This window comes from Sciurus vulgaris (assembly GCF_902686455.1).
Source record: "Sciurus vulgaris genome assembly, chromosome: 2".
Lineage (NCBI taxonomy): Eukaryota > Metazoa > Chordata > Mammalia > Rodentia > Sciuridae > Sciurus > Sciurus vulgaris.
Genome location: NC_136462.1, coordinates 78,730,357 through 78,749,337, shown reverse-complemented (window position 1 = coordinate 78,749,337; position 18,981 = coordinate 78,730,357). Strand labels below are relative to the sequence as shown.

Here is an 18,981-nt window from a genome sequence, read left to right as displayed (position 1 = left end):
TAGTATTAATTCTTTCCTGTTTTAGAGTCTTTGCCTCCCTCCAATTAATCTGTAAACCAATTAATCTGTAAAGTGCTCCTGCCTAAGCTTCAGGGGGTCCAGAATCACTGGCTCTGTGTGACAGTGCAGCTCCTTCCTTTGCAGCACAGTCTGTGTGCTGAGTCTGTAGGTGTGTTCTGCTGCCTATTCTCTATTGAGGTGAAGTTTTTTGGCGAACCAGTCAGTTATTAATTTAAATCCCAGTTCAAATCAGATTGCCTTCACTATCAAGGATTCCATGACACTGAAAAAATCAAGAAAATCCTCAGAGGTCACAAAATGGCAGGTATTCTATTTTCCCACCCATTGCATGCACAATAATGTTTATCTGCAATTGCAATCCATTTTCTTCATTTTTCAGGAATGTAAAAGGAGAAATGGATGGTCGAAAGTAATGAAAATATAGGTCAGTTATACTCTGCATTTAAATGGACATTACAGTTCTAGATAAATATGTTAAGGGGGAGTGTCCAACACAGCAGGGCTGTTTGGTCCAGGACACTTCACAGAGCCAGAGGCACTGGTGCTTCCTTTCTTCTTTGTTCTTCTATTGCCTCATTTGAATTTCTTAGCAAGGGAATATGTTTTTATTTGTGAAGAGAGGGACCAACCTGCTGGTTGATAAAAACAGAGGGACAGACCCGGCCTGGTGTAAGCATACAGGAGAAAATACGCTGGGAGAAAACTTTTTAGCCAAAAAGTCTTGCTTTTCACACCAAAATAATAAATGTGGGAGCCTCATAAATGGCACTGTGGCTTCAACCAGGTTGTGAGGTACAGAGATACAGAGAGTCATCTCACTTTGCTCAAGAATCTTCTAGACACTAGGAAAAAAGAAAGTCAGAGATTGATGTACACATTACTTATGTTTCAATGCAGCCATTAGAGCAAGAATGAAAACACAATAGGAAATGGAAAAAGAAAAACATGATTATCCACTAAAATGACTAATATATTATTTTGAATAGTTTCCATGAAATTGTCAGGAAAGAGCCCTAACAGCTAATTTGGTACTTTTAAAAAAAGGAATTCTTTTAAAGAGGATCATAGTTAGAAAATCAGATTTTAAAACTTTCCCTTTTTAAACTTGTTTTTGAAAAAGAAAGGAAGAAGACCAGGCACAGTGGCACACAACTGTAAGCCCCAGCAATTTGGAGGCTGAGGCAGGAGGATTGCAAGTTCAGGCCAGCCTCAACAATTTAGTGAGGCCCTTAGCAACTTAATGAGACCCTGCATCAAAATAAAAACTAAAAAGACTTGGGGATGTGGCTTAGTGGTAAAGCACCCCATGTTCAATCCCCAGTTGCACCCACCCCCCACAAAAAAAAAAAAAAAAAAAAAAGAAGAAAGGAAAGAAGAGCAAAGAACTGCAAAGAACAACTCTGACATAGCAATATCTCATCTCAGACCTGCTGAGGCTATAAAAGAACAAGAAGTTATGAATAAACACCAGCCGTGACTGTCTTTGAAGATGGAATTTATTGTTTCTCCTGCACTCTTTCTCCATCCACAGACTGGGAGCAATAACTATGCAACTTTCTCAATCCTGAGAATAATTTTGGAAAAATGAGATGTTCACTGAAGCTGTCAGTCAACAAACTCTACCAAAAAGCATTCTGGAAGGAGAGACTGTATAGAGGGAAAAGAGGGGTGGGAAGGGTGGGGGGAAGGAAAAAATAACAGAATGAATCAAAAACTATTACCCTATGTAAATGTATGATTACGCAAATGGTATGCCTCTACCTCATGTACAGAGAAACAAGATGTATCCCATTTGTTTAAAATAAAAATAAATTTTTTAAAAAAGCATTGTCCAAATGTGGCTGTTTCTTCCACTCTCAATAACAAAGGATATTTTCATACACAGTCTCATGTTCCCCACAACCCAAAAATGACTCCTAAAGAAAAGTTCCAAGGTGGAATCTCAGGAAGATTTATCTTTTTGCTCTTACCTAGATTTACCTCAAGACTACCTGAGCGTTCTCGCCAATCAGAAGAACCTCACATTTTTTCCTGTATGGTTGCAAGTTTCCTCTTCTCCCTGCATTTTTGTTTATTTTTATTTTTGTTTTACTAAATCGTGACATCTATTTAAACTTTGCCCTTTTCAGAGTAAATGAGAACAAATTTCACTCTCAGGAAACCCCCAAAATGAACATTACATAAAAATAATTGAAAAGACATTTTCCCATACTACCAGTGAGATGAACAAGCCTTGGGACAGTACCATCAGATAACGATTTCATCAGATTTTTATCCCAAACTTCTAGAAAAATAATATTGATTCAATCCAGCTTTTAAGTGAAAATATTTCAGAAATTGCAATTACAGTGTAAAAACTGATCTTAATGTTTCAATATGTGGGCCTCCTACGCAACAGCATATTTTAAAAAGTGAAAAAAATAAAATAAAAATAAAAACACGTATTTCTCTGGATTGCCCCAGAGTCTTCGCCAGCTAATCAACTTCTACAGCAATTTGCAGACGAGTTCTGAAAGGTCAGCAACAGCGGTGTGTAGACCAAAAGCTCCTGTCACCAGGCAGAGCCTCCAGCCCTGTCTATAATAACTTCTATATTCAGACAAAATGAAATTTGACATGAAAAACTGACTCAGTTCCATCGACCTTTGAGTCAAGCAGAGAGGCTCCACTCTTACGATCAGGCAAACAGAACTTCAACCTTCTATTTATAAATATTCACAATGTCTCATAAATTTCAATTTTCTTTCTTGAACTGTTACCAAAGCAAGTTTCCTTGTTAATGACTGCTTGTCAGGAAATTTTTATATTGTATTTGTGAACTCGATTTCTGTATTGTTACATAATCAGACAAGAAGCATCACATCAGATTTCCTGTAACCTTTCTGAGGCATTTAACAGCACGTCTTCACACACAGATTTCCATGTTGGAACACTTTCACCAGAAAAGCATTCACAACAGGAATAAAAAAATCATTGCTCAGTACAATATAATCAAGTGAAGGAATAATATTCACTTAAGCCCCCTAATCTCTTCCTTCTTACAGAGGTATCTGGGATTCTGGATATGAAATTTTAGATCTTCATAAAATCAAGGATATAAACAAAACCCCAAACAATTAATTTCACTCAGAAACCCATTCATTTGAATTTAATATAAAAAATTAAGTTCCTCCCACCTTCTTTTCTGACCCCTCCCCCAATTTATTCGTGCATTGATTGTTTTACTTTCTTTTCCAAAAATCACTTACAATTACCAAGACTGAACCCAGGGCCTTCCTACCACCAAGCTACATCACCAGTCCTTTTTCATATTTTTATTGTTGAAACAGGGTCTTGCTAAGTTGCTGAGGGTCTCCCTAAATTGCTGAGGGTTCCTAAATTGCTGAGGATCTCCCTAAATTGCTGAGGCTGGCCTAGAACGTGGGTTCTTCCTGCTTCAGCCTCCTGAGTGACTGGGATTACAGGTAGGTACCACCTTACCAGGGTTATTAACTCCTCAGCTTTAAAGAAGAATGAAATTATGGCATTTTCTGGTAAATGAATGGAATTGGGGAATATCATGGTAAGTGGACTAAGCTAAATCCAAAAAACCAAGGCCAAGAATGTTTTCTCAGATATGCAGATGTTAATTCACCATGGGGGCTGGGGAATAGGGAAGAATAGAGTTACTTTATTTTAGGTAGAGGGGAGTGAAGGGAGGGGAAGGGGTATGGGGGTAGAAAGGATAGTAGAGTGAAACACATTATCACCTCATGTACATATGACAGCGTGACTGATGTGATCCTACAATATGTACAATCAGAAAAATGAGAAATTATACTCCATTTATGTATGATCTATCAAAATATATAAATGCATTCTGCTGTCATGTACAACTAATTAGAACAAATTTTAAAAATTAATTTAAAAAATCTTATTCTAGAAGCTATAGTATAGGCATTAAAAACTGAACCAGTCACTTATAATCATGTGGCAGTGTAGTCAGTAAAATATCATCATAGGTGGCAATTTCTTGCACACTAGAGGCATGCTAAACCAAGTGAGTTCACTCCAGTGGCACCTTCACAGGTGTTTCCCGTGAAGCTAATCCCAGCACAGGCAATTGCTGTTCGTGACCTCAGCCTCTACCAACAAGAAGCTCTGTGAAACACTCAGATTCATTCTGACCAGAAGCACCAGTCGCCATGTCCACTCACTGTAGGGATTAGGAGAAACTTTCCTCAATTGTGCTTTTTAGGTTCCAGAATGATTATTTAACACCAATACCCTTCCTTTGAATGCACCTTCTCTGTCACATTGATTTTTTGTGACAAAAATCTTTTTTGTTGCTTTTGAAACAGTTGGTTAATTTTTCTTTCAATATTATCTCTGCTCCAAGGCTTATCTGGAAATTTATTTGCCTTAATATCAAAAGAAAAGAGACAATTTTCATCTTTCATTATTAATTTTTAGTTATTGGATGATGATCAGACAAAATACCTAGAAGAACTCTTCTTTTTAAATTTTTGTTAAGATTTACTTTGAAGCAAGTACATGATCATAATTAATTTTATTTGAAAGCTACAAATTTATTTATGTGTGTCTACAGATTCAACATCTTTGATCATATCATTATTTCTTCTTTGTCCTTATTTTCTTCTATTAAACTTGTCACACTCTTAAAAAGGACAAATGAAATCTTCCACTAATTTTGTCAAGTTTTTCTAGCAACCTGCTTTCATTTCATTTATTTAACTGTAATATGTTGGTGTATATGGTTTATGATATCTCTTCATAAAATCTTTTTAGCATTATATGATATCCAAGAAATCATCCATTTCTTCTTGATTTTCATCATTATATAATGTCTTTTATCATCCTGTGTGGCACAGCCTGCCATTTTCCCCTAAATATCCAATCTGTTCTCTCTCCCTCCTTTATTTTTTTCCTCCCCCTCCAATATTCTGCCCCAGAATAATGTCTATATTGCCCGGACTTTGTAGCTAGGTATGGCCATTCTGGTTGACAGAATCCAAGTGTAAGTATCATGTGACCATTTCTAGAAATCTCTCTAAAACTCAGCATGCAGACTCTGCAGTGTCTCCTGATGTTGACTTCCTTCTCTCTTGTTAGAGCTGTTGATCCTCTGAGAGTCAACCACCTTCACTTGGTCTGTGCACCATGACCATTCTTCAGTGAGACCCCCTTGGCAGGCATACCATTTCCCAGCTACCTTCTGCAAACTCCTCTAAGAAAGCCAAGTAATTTCAGATAATTTTAGATGACAGCGTTTTAAAAGGCCATAGTGTCATTTCTACTCTGTGTCTGAAACGCGTTGGAATAGATCACTTTGCAAAGCCAGATCCTCTCAGAGTTCCAGATGGGAAGCAGGTAACAATCTTCTTTACTAATTCAGGGCTTTAGACTCAGGATTCATGGTCATAACTACTCTGAAACCTCAGGCTTCGCTCTTCATAATGGGAATTTTCGAAAAGAAAAAATCATCAGGTGTTTAATTCTCATGATTCAAAAATACTGTCATCTGAAATATATTTTCTCATCTTAAGATTTTTAAAGTTCATTTTGAAATACAAAATCAAGAATTTGACTCCTTGGTCTCATTGGATTCTTTTACAATCTCCCTTTCTTGGATCTATTAGATTCAGTCCAAGAATTTATGGCAAAAAGACTACAGGGGGCAAAATAATTGGAAAGAAGAAAAATGTGATTTTTGAAATTCTTATTCCACTGCATTTAGAATCTGAGATTCTAATAATACAGTAGAGTGAACACCATACTGGGTATCAGAAGGAATTCCTTGATGTTCAGACTTTCTGCTGTGAACACTGCCCTTAGGTAAGTTTCATAATGTACTTAAGCCTTGTTTTTCTCATCAGAAAATGTGGAAAAAAATAAAATTCTTCAAAAGTTTTTATGACATTTAAAATGGAGTGCTATATTTGTCAATTCAACAGCACACATACCAGACCTTCTAGAACTGTGTTTATTGGAGGAAATCCACATAGACAAGAGGAGGAACAGGTATGTGGTTTTCCCAGAGACAGCACACACATCCATATTCTGGGGCAGCACAAGGCAATCTAGCAGGGCAAATGTCAGTTCCTAAGAAAGAGATTACATTCTTGAGCCAAGGAAATTTTAAGTTGCTTTATTGAGAAAGCACTAGATCTTGCCTGGCATGGGGGCTGGGCTCCAAACGATGTGATTATAGCAAAATAAAGGCAACCTGTGCCCTTCAGTCCTGATCTGCCACTTCAGCACTCTTCCAAAATTGACCGACTCAAGCTCTAGGCTGCAGCTCCATCAGGAGAACCAGTTTCTACTCTGAAGGTTAGCCTGCAGGGAATCAATCACCTTCCCCTCTCAGTGTGGGAAATTCATAAACACAGAGCCTGACAGTAGCTTGTGTAAATGTAGAAGGAGTGTGTGTGGCCAGGGGACAAGGTCTCTAGCCCCTTTGTAATGGAGGAAGTGTGTTTATCCTCAGACCAAGTAATTAATTATTCAACAAGAGTTTGCTGAGCACCCACCATGCGCCCGGCTCTGTTCTAGGCATTTGAGCTGTAACTCTAACAACATGCACAAAGATATTAGCTCTGAGGGGATGGATTTAATAAGACTTAACGACAATAAGTAAATTATACAGTATGTTAGAAGATGAGTCTGCAGAGACAACTCAGAGCACTTAGGGGGATGGTGAGTGCTGAGCAGGGCCACAGGAGGATGACTCCCCTTGACGTTTTAGATGGACATCAGAACAGGCTCACTGGAAGGATAACATCTGAGCAAATCTTTAAAGAAGATGAGGGAATGAGCCTTGAGGGCACCTGGGGAAAACGCTTTCCTGGCAGAGAAAAGAGTCCAGTCCAGTTAGGAAATACCTAATGGGCCAGTTTGATGAAATGAGAAGCCCTAGGAGGCTTTGAGAAAGAAATCATGAGATCTCACTTCCATTTAAAAGTCTCATTCTAGCTGCTGTGTTGAGAATACATACAGATGGTCAAGATGAAAATAGGAAATACTGTCGTATTAACATCAGAATGGACGGTGTCTGGAGTTACTCTGAGCTCAGAGGTTTCTTCCACCAGAAAAGCCCATTCGGGAGCAGTCCTGCTGATGGAAAAGGGAGGGAGACGCATTTGTTAGCCTTGCTGGGGTCTTCTGATTGCAGATGACCTGTGAGTTTGGGGAAAATGAGAGGAAGGAATCCTAATTTCAGCCACAAGAAGTTTTGTTATGAAGGCATCTTCCAGAAGGCAATATTGGACTTTCTTCTGTTATGCAAGACTCCCTCTAAAAGTTAAACATGTTAAGGACCTTTGAAAATTGTCCTATGGTGGCGAGGGTAATGGAAAAGCTGGAGCAGAGGGGAAATGAAAATCCAACATGCCTCGGTGAATGGCTGTGTAATAAAGCTCTCTGCGCCTCCCTGTTCTGCACGAGGGTGAGTAATCAGCAAATGGAGAAGAATGTTCAGTGCCTGAGCTTCCAGCAGACACAGGCCATACAGGGCTGTCTACATAATTTTCAGGGCCTGGTATAAAATGAAAATGCAGAGCTTCTTGCTCAAAAGTCATTAAGACCGTGATGGCAGAACTTTAAACTAGGCATAGGACCCACCAAGCCTGAGTCCCATAAGATGGCACAGGTTTCACACCCCTGGAGTTGGTTGGCCCTGGTCTTTAGCTTGAAAGTTCCTTCCTTCCTGTTCAGATACTGATATTACAGACAGGTGCATGGGGGGACAATCACATTAGTTTGATAATAGTTCAACATACAGTATCATACACTGACAGCGAATTAACCTCCACCTACCTCTGAGCTGATGAGATGCCCTGTTCTCTTGGCTTTGCACATTGAACATAAACCCTTCAACCAGAACCCCAAGTGCAAGGAGATTTTACCTACAGAGGAAATGTATACATTTCCAAACCATAACTGCCAAACCATATAAAGTGTTAAATTTTACCATGAGATTTTTTTTTTTTAAACCTCAAAGGGAGAAGCATTCATTGCCCTGACCTATATATGCTGTCTAGGCAGAATACCCAATTTTGTTCTCTCCTTATAAAGTTTCAGATTTTTTCATTCATAAGAGAAACTGCATCATCATTAAAAATCATTAGCACAGCCAAATGGGGCTTTCTGCTGAGGGCCTGACTGTCTTCTCTTCCGAGGCAAGGAGCAGAAAAGTAAAGAAGTAATCCTGGAAAGGTGTATACCCGAGTTAAATTCCCAGACATTGAAGCCAAAAAACGTTCGTGCACCACATAAAAACCCTTGGGCCAAAGGCAGGCCAGATACACAATAGTGTTCTCAAAAGATTACAATGGAGCTGAAAAATTCCTGTTGCCTGAGTGTAACACATTACCCATGTGTTTGTGGTGGTGCTGATATAAACAAACCCATTACACTGCCAGTCATAAAAAGGATATGAGTTTTATACATACAATTACATACAAGATATAATGCTCTAAAATGATAATAGATATGTTATTGGTTGTGTCATCCTTAAGGAAAGAGGATAATAAAATATCACATCCCTAAAATGCACATTTCCATTCCCAGGAACCCAGCCAAGTTAAGGGAACAATAAGAACAGGCCCAGACCTGCTCTCTCTAACTCTTTCTTGCGTAGATTGCAAAGAGGGCAGATTGATTATCTGTAGGAAATGCTTTCTTGCACGCATACCAGTGCAATTGCTCCTTGGGATGCTGGTCACACAAGAAACAAAGCAAACTAAGCAAACTGATGATATCACTGTTTTACCAGCCTGGCTTATAAATCCCTCTCACTATAGTAACTGGAGTGGATCAGAGCATGGTGGAGAAGGAAGTGCTCATCCAGTTGGCTGTCACTGGACAGAGCCTTGCTATTTTCTGGTGACACACTACATGCACCATGTGAAATGGAGATGCACCTGTCCAGCCCATTGCCACTGGACTTTCTGTCTAACCTGTCACCACTGGACATTATGGTGACTTTACCATCACCACTGGATCTTTCCTGAAAGCATTCTAATCTTGCCACACATCCAGCATGAGTGAGGGAAAGGGTTTCTGTCAGAGGAATGGGCTGGCTGTAAATTAATCACTAAGAAATTTATTTAATACAAAAAAACACAGGAGACAATTATCTTTTGAATCAGGGGGTGTAACGGATTGAGCCATGCTAAGGACCTTGCTCTAACAAAGATGGAGGAGCCCACCTTTCCTTTATTTATAGCCATGCAGGTAAAAGGGGGATTGGGAGGAGCTTCCTCCATGAGAAACAGGATGGGGTGGAGTTAAGGAAACCATTTTGTTCCAGCGGGTCACGTGGCACATCTAGGACATGCGAATCCTAGCAGTGAGCCACTCTGCCCGGAAACCACATACTTCAGGCCATCTGAAACAATCTCTCATGACTGTCAGTTCCTGAGTGCCAGATTTCCGTGTCTGATGGCTCTCCAAACCTGGTTTTATTTGCTGGTCATGGATGGCATCTCACAATTCTCAATAAACTTTGTATCTTACTTCCCATCTCTGCATGTCTGGTGTTTCAGCAACCTATCTCACTGCCCTAGCACAGCTGGATTTTGGATATCACAAACTTATATATTTACTATCCTATTCTTTTTATCATATGATTGATTGATCGATTGATTGATTGATTGATGTACTGGAGATTAAACCCAGGGGCTCTCTACTGCCAAGATTTTTTTTTTTCTTTTTAGTTTTCATTTTGAGATAGAGTTTTGCTAATTTGCTGAGGGAATCACTAAGTTGCCAGGGCGGCCTCAAATTTGTAATCCTCCTGCCTCAGCCTCCTGAGTCACTGAATTACAAGAGTGTACCACCACTCTCAACTTACCATTATGTTAATGTTCTCCTCCTTATTAAAAAAGGCTTACTGTAAAACAGCATGTCATGTTGTGCAGGCAACAGCCTCACACAGCTCATGTTTTAACTTGCCTATTGATTGGCATCAAGAGGCCACATCAAGAGCTGCAATCCCAGCAACTCAGGAGGCTGAGACAGGAGGGTAGCAAGCTTGGGGCTAGCCTCAGCAATTTAGTGAGACCCTGTCTCAAAATTAAAAATTAAAAGAGACTCACTGGTAGAATGCCTCTGGGTTCAATCTCCAGTACCACAAAGAAAAAAGAGTCCACATCATGTGATATATCTGTACCATCTAGACTGGTGTAAGTACATTTCATGACATTCACACAATGACAATATTGCCTGACAAAATATTTCTCAAAAGATAATCCCAAGGGCAAGCAACATGTGGCTGTGCGTCACTCATTGATTCATTCACTCATTTAATCAATGAATACTGAACTACTATTTTTTTAACTCCTATTATCTGCCGGTCTCATAGTGTCTGCAGTCTAATGAAGAGCCGTTAAGTGACCCAAGAACAGACAGACAAGGCCTACAAACTTGGTGAACAAAGAGACAGATCTGATCTGGCTTCCTACTTCTGAACAGTGTGTGAGTTTGGGCAATTTATTTAGCCTCTCTGATCCTCAGTTCCCTCATCTATAAAATGGGTGACATTATTACAGTTTTCATAGTCCTGTGGACTAATATATGCAAAGCCTCTGGTTCAATGTCCAGCACTCAGTAAATATTAACTACCATCATCATCATTACTAATTTCTATTGATTTAAATAAAAACAGAAAGAGCAGCATGAGTCTCACAAACCAGAGTTTCCCTCTTCTAACCAGTAATTCAATAAGAATTATAGGTAATGCTCAAAATTCAGTCTCTAGACAAGAGCATGGTGCCGTTGTGGTATGTTGTGTTGTTTCTTCCTCCAGTGCAGAAGCACATGTGTGTCTTGGCTTATCTAAGATAAGAAAGACTTCCACATGGAATTATGCCAAGTACCTGTATCAACCCTTTGTATAAGGACCCAGTGGGTCTACAGATCTTGGAGTTTCACATTTGAAAGAGAAATCACTTAAAGAGAAGCTCCCCAAAAACAAGAGTGGATATTCAAGCACAAGCCAGAAGCCTCAACTTCCCATGTGCTGCGTGCCACCTTCAAGATGGGGCAGGTCTTAGGGGACAACCCATCCAGGCTCTGCAGGGTCCCCAGCACTAATGGTAAAGCCACATTCTTTCATTGCAGTGATCAAACCTGCAGCCTAACAACACAATGAAGGCGTGTGCATCACCATCAGTTATTTAAAACATGCACCTGGAGATATGCTGAGAATACCCTTGTAATTAAAATGCCTTACAAATCAATAACAAAACATTAATATCCCTGGGGGGAAATGAGCAATCCACAAGAAAGTAGTACAAATGACCAATTTATAAAGAGGTATACATTTTATTTAGCAATCAAATAAATGAAAAATAACAATGTGGTTCATTTTTCCACCTATCAAAATAGTGAAGGTTTTACACACACACACACATACACACAATCATGGAATTCTTTTTGATTTCTTCTCTGTTATTCCAACAACTTCCACTGCCCCTTCCCAAATGGGTACCACTCATCTTGAACCACTCACATGTAACCAGAAATAAAGATTGCAAATCCTCAACTCCATGCTAAATCACTTGTAGTCTAAGTGCGAGATTGCGTATTGAAGAGAAGGTTTTCCAGTTCTGAAAAACTAGAGAAAATGATGCCAGAATTGAGAAAGAAACAAAGAGGAAAGAAGAAGCAATCAAGAAAAACAGAACAGGATTAAGGGGATGAAACTCCATTTTTTAGGACAACTTCAGTGAAATTGAACCACAGCCATGCATCACATCTCCAAGTCCAGACAAAAAGGGTAAGCGCACCTTAAGAATTACCCACTTCTGAAAGAGAATCAAAAATAGCTTGAGTCACGACCGTTTTCAGTAGAGAGTTTTGCAAATGTGAAACTCGGTGATAAGGGAAGCCATCAATGAACAGACCCCTGAGAAGTTACTGTAATGCTAAACTTAATAGCACAATATAATTATATATATTATAATTAATAATGAAATTTTGAACAGAATTTCAGATTTATTCTTGTATTTCTGAAGTTAATTCTATTTTGCTGATATGCAGATTAAGCTTTAATTTTGGTCAAATATTCGCAGTAGCCTGTCACTACTGGGCATTTGGTCAAAATGTGCTTTCAGTGCACGCTATTTTAGGAAAACAATTGGAGGTGTGAGCACGTTTTATGTGAACACATATCTGTCACAGCATTATGCATACAAATGAAAAAGTAGAAACAACTGATTGCAATTCTGACATGTTGTGATGTCTAAATTCTAGTGGGAGTTATTCTCCTTTAGAATAAGCAACCTCAAGAGGACAAGTTTATTAAGGATGCAGTAAGTTCCCTTTGCCCAAAGGACCAATTACACCCAACATGTCTCTTAGAAAGGAAGGTGCCAGTGAGGAGGCCGAGGACTTTTGAGAGGCAGGTGACTGCTTTATCACCTATTCATCAAGAGCCCCTGGAGGAGCTCTTCTCCAGTTCCGTCACAATGCATGCCTGCACTCTGAGGACAACTGTGATCCCTTTGTTTCTTCACTTCAACAGGGACCCCTCCCACAGACCAGAGATTGAAGATGAATTCTTCTCTGCACTTTCTAATTCAGATCTTCGTATATGGAATCCAAAAGATACAACTCTGATCAAAACTATTAGACGAGCACATTTTTTCCCCTCCAGGAGGAACCACTGGCAATTCAGTCCAACAGATGGGCCACATAATCATCTCGGAAGGAGCATCTGTGACTATGGATTGCAATTATACATCCAAGGGGTACCCCATGCTTTTCTGATATGGCCAATACCCCAACCGAGTTCTGCAGTTTCTTCAGAGAGAGAGACGATGGAAAACATCCAAAACTTTGGTGCAAGAAAGATTAAAGAAAACACCTCTGCCATTGTGACACATCCAGTCTGGGTGTCAGACTCAGCCATGTACCAGTGTCTTCCGAGAGACACATTGCCAAGGAGGAAGGCAGAGCTGCACAAAAACCTCAAGGCACCTCATGAAGAGCGCGCTCGGGCTGGGAATCTCACAGTGAGGACCCTTGTTGTCTCTCACAGACGTCCTGTTGGGACATTATTAAAGTTAAGGAAAACAAAATTGTCTACAAGTGCCACGAACTCCAGGAGCACAGGGGTTTCTTTGGCTGAAAATGGGGTCAGGGAAGACGCTCTCGGATAAGATCTCTGCTGTCAATGAGGTCAGCTCTCTCTTGTCCTTGAGGCTTCCATGTATGATGCTCAGGAATTAAAATCTAATGACTTGGATGCCAGTCCTGGCTCTACTACTTATTAGCTATGCAAATTTGGCCAAGTTAATTGATTTCTCAGAGCTTTAGCTTTTCATCTGTGAAACAGAAATTAAAATAATCACAAACATAACATGGGAATGAAGTGAGGAAAGAAGTTTTAAAGGAACAGATAAGGACTCAGAAGATTGCTGGAACCAACAAGTCCCACCACAGAGTTCTGCCACTTAGGGCAATCTCTCCGCCTGGTCCTGGCCATCCTGCCAGCGCTTGGCCCACCAGCTGTTAACCACACCGTTCCCCAAGCCCAGCCCAGGTCACAGTGATCAGCTCTCCACTTCTCACTCACCACTCCACACGCAAACTTACCTGAACACAGCTCATAGACTCAATTGTGAGAACTAAAATTATAACATTCGTAGGGAAAAAAAAAAAAAAAACCGCAAGAGTGAGTTTTTCAAGATCTTGGGTTAATCAATGATTTCTTAGATGTGACATCAAAAGCACAAGAAATAAAATAAAATGGGATTTCAGCAAAATTAAAATTGTACTTCAAAGAACACCATCAAGAAAATGGAAAGGCGACCTTCAGAACAGGAGAAAACCTTTGCAAGTCTTATATTGAGTATCTAATGGCAAGGGACTTTTATTTATTTTTATTTCTTAGTACTGACAATACAGGGCAGGGCTTTGCACATACGACTAAGCCACTAAGCAAGGCAAGCGTGATAAAGTACTTGTGTCCGGAACATATAAGGAATTTTTACAACGCAATGATTTACAAAAAGAAAACACCATAACACATTAAACAATGAGCACAACATTTAAACATTTAAATAGACATTTCTCACCAGGTGTGGTGGCACACAACTGTAATCCCAGCTACTTCAGTGACTGAAGCAGGAGGATCACAAATTCCAGGCCAGACCGGACATTCCTGTCTCAAAATATAAATAAATAACAAGGGTCAGGGATGTAGTTCAGTAGCAGAGCTCTTGTCTAGCATGCATGAGGCCCTGGTTCAATCACCAGCTCTGAGAGAGAAAGAAAAATAAATAAAAGCCTTCAAAGAGGGTTATGAAAGAGCTAATAAGAACAGGAAAAGGCACTCATCATTAACCATTCAACAGATGCAAATCAAAATCACAAAAGGCCACTTCACACTAAGGAGAATACCGTAACTATTATTAAAAGATAGCAAGTGTTATTAAGGGCATGGAGAAATTAGAACCCTCATTCATTGCTGGTGGGAATGTAAAATGATGCTGCCTCTTTGGCAAGCAGTATGGCAGTACCTCAAAATGTGGCTAAACAATTCCAGTCCTAATTAGCTACTCAAGACACATATGAAGACACATATGTCCACACAAAAGTGAATCTTCATAACAGCATAATTCATAGTAGTTGAAGTAATCCAAATGGAGAAAACAAAATGTGGTCTATTCATGTGGTGGAATATTATTCAGTCATGAAAAGGAATAGAACACTTATGGATGCTACAACATGGATGAATCTCAAAACCATGCTGAGTGAGAAGAAGACAAACACAAAATACCCTCATGAGATACTTCATTTACATGCAATTTCCAGACTAGCCAAATCCATAGAAAGCATATTGGTGGTTACCAGGAGGAGGAGCAAGCAGAAGTGAACAATGGGAAGAGACTGCTTAAAAAGTATGGAATTTCTTAGGAGGACAATGATAACTTTCTGGAACTAGACAATGGTGACGGTTGCACAGTGGTGCCAATGTACTGAAAGGTATCAAGTCATATACTTTAAAATCGTTAAAATGGTGAATTTTATCTTTTGTGAATTTTATCTCAGTAAAAAGAAGACAACCAAAATTCAAAATGTGGTTGTAGCTACTGGAATGAGTAGTTCTGAGAAAATTAAGTTTCTACTGTTTCATTGCAAATGACTCCAATAAGAATATGAAAGATAACATCATCTAAGGAAAACTGTAACAGCACAGGGAGGTGAACGAACACAGATTCTAACTAAAAAGTATAAAAATAGTGACTGAGAGGTAGATAAAGGGGAATACACGGGCCTTCCAGGGAAGCATTAAAAAGTGAAAATCCAGAATAAAGCTAAAGTGTAAAGAGAATGTGAAGTACAACATAAAGGGCATTTTAGAACAATTTGGAGGAAAGAAGAGTGAGGGTGAGGAAGGCTGATTTACATATTAAGGAAAATATAATCATGATGGCAGAGAAAGAGAAGAGGTGTCTATCTCAGCCCTGGATTTCATCCTCTGTGCTCCGTCAAGTAGAATAATTTTCAAAATGAAAAAGAAAAATGCAGAAACAGAAAATCATGACAGATGAAGAGATACTATGAGAGAACTTAGATGTTTTAAAAATGATCAAGTCATCTGGATCATTTAAATTTAAATTAATTCCCAGAATACAAAAAAAAGTTTGCAGTCCTGATTTGAGAGGCATTGGACAAAATCTCTGAAAACCTATAGGAATGAAGAAAATCCCAGACTCCTGAACCCTGAAAAGATAGACTAACAACCAAAAACAGAGTTCTTTGATTGCTTTTGTTTTTACTTTTGGTCCTGGTGCTGGGGATTGAACCCAGGGGCGCTTAGTCACTGAGCCACATCCCCAGCCCTTTTTAGATTTTATTTTGAAACAGGGTCTCACTAAGTTGCCACGGCTGGCCTTGAATGTGTGCTCTTCCTGCCTCAGTCTCCCAAATTGCTGGGATTACAGGCATGTGCCACCACGCTCAGCTTCCAACAACAAAGTTCTCGAGCAGATTGTTGACACATGACCTGTGAGATACCAGAAAATAATGCAGAGATCACCATGAACCCAAATATGCATTCACAAAAGACATCTTTAAAACAAGGTTGTTAAATTCAAGAAATTTCCAAAGATTTAAATTGTCTCAAATGTGCCAAGACAACTTTGCTTTCTCACTTTATCATTAGGGAAAAACTGCTTTAAATAATACCATGTATCATTTGTTGAGTGATGTATTTATCACAGGCCCTACTGCACTATCCATAATAATAGCCAGCATTCATCAAGAGCTTCATACATATGAAGTATTGTTCTAAGTGTCTTGCATACATTGATTCATTTCATCTTCACTATGACTTCATGGAATGATTCCCTTTAAGACAAGGAAACTTGAAAATATAGAAAAATTAACTAACTTGCACAAGAGCACAATGTCAGGAAGAGAAGAGCTGACCTATGAATATAGGTTGACTAGCCCAAAGCTTGCACTCCTAACCACTGCTCTTGGTTAACTCTCAATGTTATCGGCAATCCTCATCACAAAACTACAAGCTTGGTATTGCTATGCCCATTTTATAGATGAGAACACTGAGCACTGGAGTGTTGTGACGACTTCTCAAAACCAGAATCTACTAAGACTCAAACTTAAGTCCATTTAGTTTCAAACCACGTCTTCTTTCCACTTTGCCATTCCACATAAGTCTGCAGGTGATGGATCTTCAGAAGATGAAAATATGGGGCACGTACAGGAGTGGAGGATGTAACTCAGCAGCAAGCACATGCTTAGTATGCACAAGGTTCTGAGTTCAACCCCAGAACTGACCGCCCCCCCCCCCAAAAAAAGCCATATATAAAGACTGGATTTAGAGAAATTTTTTGTTGTTATTGTTGCACAGAGGATTTTATCCTGCATTCACAGCCATTAGATGTAAACTCACATAAGATATGCCCATCAAACTTGCCAAGTTGAGATTGGCAGCTAATATGTTTATTTATATCATAAATTACAGATTGAAAATCATTTTGACAAACCAGAAAGATGAATCGAAACAGCTGAAATTAAATTTAATGGATATAAAGATATATGCCTGCATTTTATAAAAATCAATTGCAATATAAGGAACAAGGGAACAAGGGACCCTGAATTTACAGTGTTTTCTGTGTAACCCATCCAAACTAGCTCAAGGATAGGAGATTTTTCTGAAAGGATACTGAGAATGTCATAAAATCCATTTGCAAAAAAAAAAAAAAAATACAGCTGTGCCTCACAGGAAGAAGAAAATCATCAAATGGCTATTCTTTCTGAAGTTACTCCTCTCTAAATGTATAATCAGTTCTTCTTTGGGAGACCATGTTCCACTACAAGCCTGTCAGACTCTACCGAGTAAACCAGCTTTCATTTGCCAAGGGATTACTCTAATTCAAACCAACATGGTTTTACAGCTCGAGTGACAAATACCACCAAACTACTGTTTCTTTTTCTGTTTTTTGTTTTGTTTTTGGTTTTTCAGTACTGAAGATCAAAACCAGGGATGCTCTACTACAGAGCTACATCCTCTTTCTTCCCTTTTTATTTTATTATTAGACATGGTCTCTCTAAGTTTCCCAGCCTGGCCTTGAACTTGAGATCCTCCTGCTTCAGCCTCCCCAGTAGCTAGGATAACAGGCATGCACCACTGCACCAGGTACTACTGTTTCTATACCTCTAGTTCAGATTTATGGGCAGGTATCTACCCAGACCTAATAAGCTATTACCAGGGAAAGGAGGTCTAGATCCACCTCTGAAAGGGGACACCCCATGGCCAGCCAGGATATGGGACTGGAGGATTCTCAAAGGGGGGAAATGACTACAAACTCAAAATAATTAACCAGTGTGATAAAACTACCCAATCATGGACATCATAGATGAGTAAAAACCACAGGAAGAAAGTGATACTCTGATAGGATAAGAACATTTGAAACATTTGAACAAACTATAACAAGTTCAAAAAGAAAGATAAAATTAAAGGAGTCTGAAACAATATAGTGTGGAGAAACAGGGGTATCATAAAAGAAACCGGTTATTTATAAGTATAACTTAAAAAAAGAGAATAAACCTGTCCTTGAGTTTTTAAAACATATAAAATGCTCCTTACTCTAGTTTATCTAGCATAGCTGGTTGACATCAAAGAATCTTCAGACCTTTATTCCCCCATCCTACCCCAGTTTCTGGAAATTCTTTCTGGGTGATGCTAAGTTTGGTACTATATGTGTCTTTTTTGGGTGGTAGGTTTTGTTTTTTCTGGGGGAGAAGGGATTTTATATCAGAGTATTTGACCTACTTAATAAATGGTCATGCAGCTTGCCACCAGATGGCAATGTGGGCACTATATTTTAAAAATCATGGCTGGTTCCCCTATAAATAGTAGGACAGTGCACACATGTTCATTTCTGCTGTCTTTGATGGACTGGTAATCCCTGTTGATTTCTACAGTAAACATAGAAAAGCTGTAATAATAAGACACATTTGACCAACTAGAATTTCTTCCCAAATTCTCTTCTAATAGAGACTTCTGTGAGCTTCAGCCACAGTAATTGCGGTGAAGAACCTGCAAATTCCATTGACTGTTTGGTGACTTCAGCTCAGCTGTAGGTTGGGGAGTTCCTGGACATGAGAACAAGAAGAGAAAAGGGGGATGTTTTCAAAATTCTGAGGAGGGGGAGAAGGAACTCCAAGTGACTGATCTGGAGTGCCCTCTGGCAAACGTGTAAAGGAAAGAAACTGTAGAAATGCTGCAATAATGGTGATATTCTGTGTTGGCGGATGTCTTTGAGAACAGGTGTAAGTGGAAAAAACGAAGTGGAGCAAAGTCCTCAGTACCTGAGTGCCCCTGAAGGAGAATTTATCACCATCTACTGCAGCTATTCCACAGGAATAACCACCTTGCACTGGTTGCCACAGAATCCTGGAGGAGGCCTGTCTCCTTGTTTGTAC

General features: G+C 39.3%; 1 long non-coding RNA gene and 1 gene segment (V, D, J or C); one reads left to right on the top strand and one right to left on the bottom strand.

The window, feature by feature from the left end:
• Positions 1 to 18,981, top strand: part of LOC306654819 (T cell receptor alpha chain MC.7.G5-like) — a 517,362-nt gene that overhangs the window by 254,416 nt on the left and 243,965 nt on the right.
• Positions 1 to 18,981, bottom strand: part of LOC306654825 — a 54,643-nt gene that overhangs the window by 11,995 nt on the left and 23,667 nt on the right. For both annotated transcript variants that reach the window (XR_013762064.1, XR_013762065.1), the window contains exon 2: positions 14,103 to 14,188. This is a non-coding gene — a long non-coding RNA (uncharacterized lncRNA). The remainder of the gene's footprint in view (positions 1 to 14,102; positions 14,189 to 18,981) is intronic.